This window comes from Mangifera indica, chromosome 19, assembly GCF_011075055.1.
Source record: "Mangifera indica cultivar Alphonso chromosome 19, CATAS_Mindica_2.1, whole genome shotgun sequence".
Lineage (NCBI taxonomy): Eukaryota > Viridiplantae > Streptophyta > Magnoliopsida > Sapindales > Anacardiaceae > Mangifera > Mangifera indica.
In genome coordinates this window covers 1813315-1821287 of record NC_058155.1, presented here as the reverse complement: position 1 = coordinate 1821287, position 7973 = coordinate 1813315, and the positions used below count along the sequence as shown (strand labels likewise).

The 7973-nt window shown below is 31.2% G+C and overlaps 1 non-coding gene across 1 annotated transcript; it reads right to left on the bottom strand.

The window, feature by feature from the left end:
• Nucleotides 1-1881: 1881 nt before the first annotated feature.
• On the bottom strand, nucleotides 1882-1988 carry LOC123203788. The gene has a single exon (XR_006499369.1). It is a non-coding gene; the product is annotated as a small nucleolar RNA R71 (small nucleolar RNA).
• Between the last annotated feature and the right edge of the window lie 5985 nt (nucleotides 1989-7973).

Here is a 7973-nt window from a genome sequence, read left to right as displayed (position 1 = left end):
ACTTTTCCTTTAATTCTTACCTTAAGGGGGCATTTGGTTCTAGTTTTTTAAGATTACCTTGATAATCTATCTTTTATTCTTTTGTTTAGTTTGTCAGTAATTAAATATTACAATAATCTTTTATTACCAATACTGACGTGACAGATAATATAGGTAGTAATCTAATTACCATATTCATTTTAGGTATTTAAAGATTATCAAGATAATCTTGATTTTATTATAATTATATTATTGTTTATTAATTTTTTGAGCCAAATATAAATTTATTTTTAATTAATATGATAAATAATATAAAAAAATTAAAAACAATTTATTTGTAATCTTTTATTACTTTTAACCAAACATAATAATTATTTATATTTACCAAATTTTATCAAACATAATAATCATTTATACTCAGTAATCTATCTTCAAGGTAATTTTTATATTTTAGTAATAAAACATTACTCAAACGAAACGCCCCCTAAGAAAACATATATTTGTTGTCGTGTGTTTGTACTTAGTATGAGTGGCTAAACCTTTTTATTCTAGGAATTAAGAGGAATCCAACAATCCCTGTAATTTTGTAATACATTATTTATATTTTATAATATCATGATACTTTGATTTAATGAATGATTATTCATTGCTTATGGTAAGATAAAGGTCTATTTACACATATGTCAGTAGGCTTACTTAGACTATAGAAAGATAAATACAAAGTTAGTGCATGTATTCATTAACCCTAGAAACTTGATACCATAAATAGGTCAAATCCTTATAGAGTAATTGAAGTTAAATAATGTAAAGGGTAAATATTATCCAAGTAGCCACGAAAGTACTTCTTTGGTATTTACGCACTTAGTTAACCTCGTAAGTGGAACTATGATAACTTAGAATATCTAACCATCAATGCATCAGGATTAATTTAGCAATTATATACAATCTATAGTCTTACATGGGATTGTCAGTGAACTTGAAGTACACAAGTTTTTCCTTATACAAAATTTAATAGTAGTGTTATAGTCATATTTCGCTAATTGCTTTAGTTAGCAATATAGATATAACAATAGTTATATTATTACAATACAAGCATCCCATATATATTGTCTTCTTAACTAATACAGACTTTGAAACAAATTAGTAGTCGATTTCTCAATCCATGTAGGATCAATATCTATTATATTACTTATTGATTCGTGCACTTATGAGTGAGAAGCAATAAGTTTTAGATGTCGTTCCTAGGGATTGGTGCTAAAATTGATATTATTATAATTCGTAGTTTTGCTAGACTAAGGAATTTTTCTTTTTATTTTATTTGTTTATTATCACCTTTAAGAGTTGACCACTTATGTTCTTTTCTTGCAAGTTTTACTTGGTGCATGACCAGATTGAGGGTGATGAAAAGACTAGACTTTAACCTAGAGATTGAGAGAAAAATTCATAGTTTGAGAAAGGCAAGCAAGAATAGGAGATCAAGATGAAGAGCTCAAAGTTATTCCTAATCCAAATGCAATTGAGATACCACCTTAATCATGCATACTTTAAGATTATACAATTCCATCCACTAGAGACACCACTAGATGTGTTGTCAGACCAGTGATCAACACCATTAAATTCAAGATTAAACTGTCCATCATACACATTATTCAACATAATCAATTTGGAGGAGGAGCAGTAGCTAAAAATCTACATGCATATTTAGCCAAATTCTTATAGATATGTGATGCCTTTAGATTAAATGAAGTACCAGACAAAGCAAAAAAGCTAAGGCTATTTCCTTTCTCATTTTAAGATAGAGCAACCATTTGTCTTGATTCAAGGCCTTTAAGATCTTTCACTACATGACAAGCTTTATCGCAGGCATTCATAACTAAATTTTTCCTAGCTGATAAGACGACAAAGATCAGAAACGACATCAACAAGTTTACTACAAAGGATGATAAAACTCTATACAAAGCATAAGAGAGATACAAGGCCTTATAAAAACACTGCCCACACAATAGCCTCCTAGATTGGATGCTAGTACAAACTTTCTACAGTAGAGTACTAGGACACATCAAAACTACTTTGGATGCCACAACTAATGGGTAATTTATAGGGCTAACCACAAAGAATGCATTACAATTAATCAAATGAATGACAAGCAATTTCTTTTAGAATGATGATACAGTAACCAAAAAGTCAACAATAATTCATGAAGTAGATAGGATAACTATGGTAAATGCAATTGACATTGTAATATAATGTGAAATATGTGGATGAGGACATGCTAGCATAGACTATAAAATGCTAATTTCATTCCTAAGTGAACAGAACGTGGAACAAGCAAACATGGTTAATTTCCATCAAAGAGGACAAGAGAACTTGTATTCAAACACCTACAATCTAGGCTGAAAGAACCATCCAAATTTCTTATGTAACAATCTACTAGTTTAAACAAATGTAAGCCAGAATTTCAAACCATCACCACTAAGGTTACAAGCCAAAAATCCGTCGCTACAACCTCTACATCCTACACCGAAGGAAAAAATAAAGCTTAGAACTAATGATGGAAAGTTGTATACAAGCACAAAATCAAAAAAACACAAGCTCAAGAAAAAGCCATTAAACACCTTATGGAATGAATAGAGCAACTAGCCACACATAACGTGATGTTAGAAATACAATGGAGCCAATAAACATTTTTATTTAATTTAAGGGATCAAAGGAAGCTACCAAGCCAACTGTTTAATCTGAGAGAACAATACAAGACAATAACTACAAGAAGCGAAAACACGTACAAAGAACTAGAATATCTAGAATCTGAAGAACCAATTGTATTAGAAATAACAAAAAACCCTTTGGATAAGCATACAAAATTAACCGTTGAAAGAACAATGATAGATGTTATACAAGCCACCAAGGAACAAAAAGAAAAAGCCTCAAGATAGAATAAATACCATATTGCTTTCCCGTTTTCTCAGAGATACCATAACGCAAAGTTGGACCAACAGTCAGGTAAATTCCTAGAGATATTTAAATATATATACCTGAACATGTCATTTTTTGAAGCAATAACTCAGATGTTTGCATATGTAAAGTTCTTAAAAGACATACTCTCGAATAAAAGGAAACTAAAAGAATTTGAAATAGTAGCCCTCTCAAAAGAATGTAGTGTTATCTTCTAAAACAAATTGCCACCAAAAATAAAAGATCCAAGAAGTTTTTCTATATCATGCATAATAGGGAACAAATCATTTAATAAAGCATTATGCGACCTTGGTGTAAGCATCAACCTTATGCCATTCTCAATCTACAAAAGGTTAGGCTAGGAGAACTTAAGTCTATAACAGTTACTCTAAGTTAGTAGACTAATCTATCAAATATTTGAGTAGAGTATTAGAAAACATTCCAATACGAGTGGAAAAATTTTTATGTTATGGTTGACTTTATAGTCTTAGAAATGGAGGAAAATAACTTGGATGACTATTTTTGGCGATAGTTGGAGTAATTATCAACATGAAAAATGGAAAATTGACTTTCGAGATATGACAAGAAAAGGTAGAATTCAATGACTTTAAACTAACTAAACAACCTTTGACTATTAATTCTTATTGTAGGGTAGATGTGACCAAGAAGTGCATAAAAGGAAGTATTTAAAGAGAACTTCCTAGAAGATGCACTGGAAAACTGCCTAATCTATAATAGCTCTACGAATCACAAGAATCTAGAAGTAACAACATATGCACAACATTTAGAAGCAACTAAACTAGCAAGATCTAGATTACGACTTAAGTACGAGGATATTCAACAAATTACAGTGAAATCGGATACGAACACGCAATAACTACTAGCAAAAGATGCACCTCAGTTATAACTAAAACCGTTAGCAGCCAAGCTAAGGTACACGTGTCTTAGACTTGATTCAACTTGTCCTATTATTTTTTAATATTGATCTAAATTTTGAGCAAGCGGAAAAACTAGTTTGATTATTGTGAGAACACAAGAGAATATTCGAATACAATATTCACAACCTAAAAGGTATAAGTCCTTCCATATGCATGCAACACATACACATGTCAGACAACCATAAGCCAACCATAGAAAATCAGTTGAAACTCAGCCCTAACACGAAGGAAGTTATGTAAAAAAAAGTCATAAAATTGTTAGATGCAGGAGTCATATACCCCATATTTGACAATAATTGGGTAAGTTCAATACATGTAGTTCCTAAAAAATGAATGGATAACAATTGTGAACAATGAAAACAATAAGTTGATACCAACTAGGATAGTCACATTATGGTGCATATGCATAGACTACAAAAAATTGAATAACACCATTAAAAAAATACCATTTTCCTTTACCATTTACAAACCAAGTCCTAGAAAGATTAGCCAATTGCTTGTATTTCTGCTATCTAGATAGATATTATGGATTCTTCTATATCTCGATCTATTTAGACGACCAAGAGAAAACCATAATCACCAACCCATATGGAACATTCGCATATATAAGAATGTCTTTTGGTTTCTGCAATGCATCTACTACATTTCAACAATACATGATCGTTATATTCTCTAACTTTGTTAAACATATAATGAAAGTTTTAATGGATAACTTTTTATTCTATGGTAGCACGTTCAACAATTTTTTAGCTAACCTTTCTAAGGTTCTTTAGAGATGTGAAGAAGTGAATCACATAATTAACTAAGAAAGTGTCATTTCATGGTTAGAAAATGATAGTATTAGGACACATGGTTTCTGAACTAGGGATAGAAGTAGACTAAGCCAAGGTGGAAGTTATCAAAAAGTTACCACTATCAACAAACATAAAGTAGTCAAAAACTTTATCAAACACATTGACTTTTATAGAAGATTCATTAAAGAATTCTCAAAGATCACAAAATTTCTTTCTTACCTTTTAGCAAAAGATTAAACTTTCGACTTTAATGATCATTATGTTAATGCATTCTACAAGTTGATGGAAACTTTTTTTTCGACACCAATTATGCAACCACCAGAGTGGAGTCTAACGTTTGAAATAATTTGTGATGCAAGTGATTACATTGTGGGAGTAGCACTCAAACATAAGAGACACAATAAGCCGCATGCAATTTATTATACGAGCCACACGCTAGGCAAAACATCAATAAAACAACTATCTAAAAGTTGATGGAAACTCTTTTTTCGACACCAATTATGCAACCACTAGAGTGGAGTCTAACGTTTAAAATAATGTGTGATACAAGTGATTACATTGTGGGAGTAACACTCAAACATAAGAGACACAATAAGTCGTACGCAATTTATTATACGAGCCACACGTTAGGTAAAACATCAATAAAACAACTATCTACAAGTTGATGGAAACTCTTTTTTCGACACCAATTATGCAACCACTAGAGTGAAGTCTAACATTTAAAATAATTTGTGATGCAAGTGATTACATTGTGGGAGTAGCACTCAAACATAAGAGACACAATAAGCCACATGTAATTTATTATACAAGCCACACGTTAGGCAAAACACCAATAAAACAACTATAGAGAAAAAACTATTAGCAGTAGTATTTGCATTCAACAAATCATAATCATACTTGATCAAATCCAAAGTGATCGTATACACAAACCATGCAACACTCAGGTATCTACTTAATAATCATGATGCCAAGCCACGACTTATATAATGAACACTCCTCTTACAAGAATTTGATTTACAAATATGAGAGAAGAAGAAAGTAGAAAAAATTATCGCATACCATTTATCATGGCTAGAAATAAACAAGTGTAGGGGAATAAACGAAGAACTATCAATTGATGATACATTACCTAATGAATAGCTAATGATGATATCCAAATGGACCGCATAATGGTATGCAGACTTAGTAAACTATTTGGTATGTCGAGTTCTACTATAGACCTTAGCTTCTATCAATGGAAGAAATTTCTACATGATGCAAAGATCTATTTCTAGGAATAACTGTTATTATACAAACAATGCTACTATAGACTAATATGACGATACATACCATATAATGAAGTACAAAACATATGGACCCACTGTCACTCACTAGTCACTAGAGGATACTTCAACACCTCTAGGACAATAGCAAAAGTTCCATAATTTGATTCTATTGGCCTACATTATTTGAAGACACAAGAAGGTTCATAAACAACTATAACCAATGCCAAAGAACTAGGACTTTATCAAGAAAAGATTAAATGCCTTTTAATACTATATTATAAGTCAAGTTGTTTGGTATTTGTTGGATCAATTTCATGATACCATTATAGGCATCATATAGAAATCACTATATTCTAGTCATAACTAATTACGTATTCAAATAGGTCAAGGTCATAGCAAGCTCGACTAATAATGCAAAAGTGATGGTTAAGTTCTTAAAAAGAATAATCTTCATTTGTTTTCGTACACCTAAAGTAATCATAAGCAATGATCGCTCACAATTATGCAACTACCTACTAGAGAGAGTATTAAAGAAATAAAATATGACATATAAGGTTACAAAACCTTACCATCCACAGACTAGTAGACAAGTAGAGATTCAAATAGAGAAATAACATCAATACTAGAAAAAACAATAAGTCAGGAAAAGATTGGAGTATGCAACTTGATGATGCATTTTGGGCATACCAGATTGCATACAACATCTTTCTATCGACTTGTATATAGTACATCATGCCACCTACCTGTTGAGCTAGAACATAAGGTATACTAGGCCACCAAATTTCTAAACTTTGACACTAAAAAGGTTACAGAATAGAGATTGTTACAACTCAATGAACTGGATGAATTTCACCTAGATACATACAAAAACACATGAATATACAAAGAAAGAACGAAGAAATGGCATGATAAGTACATAGTGAAGAAAGAATTCCAAGCAAGTGACCTTGTGCTTATATTTAATTCAAGATTAAGATTTTTTCCAAGGACACTAAAGTCATGATGATTAGGCCTATTCAAAGTACTAACTGCATATCCATTAGAGTAACAAAAGTTTGGAGTGAGAATACATGCACTTTTAAGGTTAACGGACAATGACTAAAATCATATCTCATCAATGATTGAGTCACAATATGTGCATCATGACTATTGTCTGAGCCCATTCCAACCTAAACATATATAGGGATCAAGTTATAGACCTAAAACATGCATTACCTAGAGGTAGTCTGTATCTTTATAATAAATTTCCTTTTTTCCTTTATAAATTTTATTTTATTTTATTTTTTTCATTTTCTTTTTCATATCAGAAGTCGTAATTAATTTCGAAGATGATTATATACAGAACCAAGATTCATCGTATTTCACAAGTATATATATTCATCTCTCGTATATTATGTTACATGATATTACTCCTCTATGTGCTTAATTTTAGTTTGTTAGAATACTTATTCTACAAAAATTAAAACTTTTTCCATTAATTCATTACTGACCGTAGAAGAAATTAGCTAACCATAAGGAACAAACAAAATATAATTGGGCTTAGATAATTGAAAGAACCGTTGGGTCGAACAAACTTACTGTAGGCTATGACAGGTAAGATAGGAAATACCGTAGTTTAAGCTGGTAAAAAAAGGATGGTGGAAAATATTTTAGTGCTAACAAGACAAGCATCCATTGGTAATCATCACGATGCTCCGTCACACACCCTTATTGAGGTGCGTCTCTTCACCTTCTATAAAACTTGACACTGTTATCATATGCCCTAAAAACTAATCGCTTTGTTGGTTTTAAGGGTTGTATATCTTTCATATATATTATTAATAAAATAAGAGTTTTGTCATACTTCACATGTTTTCGGCGTCACTTTTATATCTATGTTGTAGTTGTATATTACATCCATATTAGCTATACGCATATGACATGTGAAAGGTTCCGATATGTTTTAATAAACGTCATCAAATTGTTTCCTGTATAGGCAATCTGTTTGGGCAATAGTATTGCATAATAGATGTGTTCTATATCACCATAGTATATCAGTGGATGAT